The sequence below is a fragment of the Pundamilia nyererei genome, unplaced genomic scaffold (assembly GCF_000239375.1).
Source record: "Pundamilia nyererei isolate P.nyererei 1_Seehausen unplaced genomic scaffold, PunNye1.0 scaffold00136, whole genome shotgun sequence".
In the NCBI taxonomy this organism is placed as follows: domain Eukaryota; kingdom Metazoa; phylum Chordata; class Actinopteri; order Cichliformes; family Cichlidae; genus Pundamilia; species Pundamilia nyererei.
In genome coordinates, this window is record NW_005187537.1 from 1,048,704 (window position 1) to 1,050,079 (window position 1,376).

Genomic DNA, 1,376 nt, shown 5'->3' on the forward strand with positions numbered 1-1,376 from the left:
CACACACACTCTAAACCCTCTTTACACTAATTACCTGTTAGCTAAATACTTAAAGTTCCTAAAATTAGGCCCCATGTTAGCACAAGCATTATTCTGAAATGTTGAATAGGGCTACATCAATTTAGCTTTTTCTTTTATGGTTTTAACATCACTGAATTCGAAATGAGATATTTTATGATTTAAGTACTTGAAGAACTGCAAGCCTTCAAGTTCTACCACAATTTGCAATTTGCAAATTTTATACACATCATTGAATAATATTTTAAGTCCAGAATATCCCAATAACTGTCTACTGGAAAAACCCAAGTATATCTACAAGCATAAGGTAAGCATACGATTGTACAGTATAAGATAAGCATAAGCATAAGATATTATTGAGAAACAGATTAACTATTTAAATTGTTATAAAATGAGTTGCATATCGACTGGACACAATGTTTCTTTATTATTTTAATATCCAGTCAAACAGAAAGAAAATCTTTAAGCAGTATAAAAAATACTGTTAAAGTGCAAAGAAAGAAAGAACAAGAACATGCTATAGAAATTACGTGCTGTCCCCTTGTGTTTGCTTCCTCTTTCTTCTCTCGTCCTCTGTGCTCTTTTCTCACCTAACTGCTACTTTCTCAGATGCGTCTGCCACTGAGCTTCTATTTAGAGGAAAAGGCTCTTGCTATCCTTTGCCTAGCCCAAGCAGCTTTTTAGCATCTTTCCTATTTTCCTCTAGTTTCTTATACTATGAGTAGTTTAGAGACGGAAATTCCAGGTCTCTCGCTCCATTGTGTTGCTTCCACATCTTTGTTTCTTTCGGCCAGGCCTCCGGACATTTAGTTTATTTTATTTTCTGTTCAAATAACACAGCTGTTAGTGAGAAACTGAATCTCAGGTGTGGCATCCTCTGTGTGTATCACAGTTACTGAGATAAGTTGAAGCCTTTATATGAGTTAGATTATTAAATGAGAAAATGAACAGACATACGGTCTGTATAGCCCACTTAATAACATATCATATATCTTGAGAAGAAGCCATTGGAGATCAAGAAATGAAGCTGAGGACAGTTGTCATGGCAACTTGATCTGATCATAGCATGGCTGTAGGAAGAAAACGGTCTTTGATAGGGGCAACAAGACCACAGGATTTAAAATTGAATACCCAAATGACTCACAGCTTTAATACTCTATGATTTGATTGCCTTATTACTTACATTACTGAAAGCTTTGCATTGTCCATAGACTGATGATAAGCTAACTGACATGGGTTTTTAAGAATTAAGAATCAGTATGTGGGAAAATCAAATATAACAAAATTTGAGTGGTTGAGCTTCGTTCATCTCACGGGACTTCTTCCCGTGAGAAGTCACATGTTATATGTTTGACTGA

The 1,376-nt window shown here is 35.3% G+C and overlaps 1 protein-coding gene across 1 annotated transcript in view; it reads right to left on the reverse strand.

Moving 5' to 3' along the window:
- LOC102213130 (canalicular multispecific organic anion transporter 1) overlaps positions 1-1,376 on the reverse strand; it is a 26,647-nt gene that overhangs the window by 5,754 nt on the left and 19,517 nt on the right. The gene's annotated exons all lie outside the window — the stretch shown is intronic.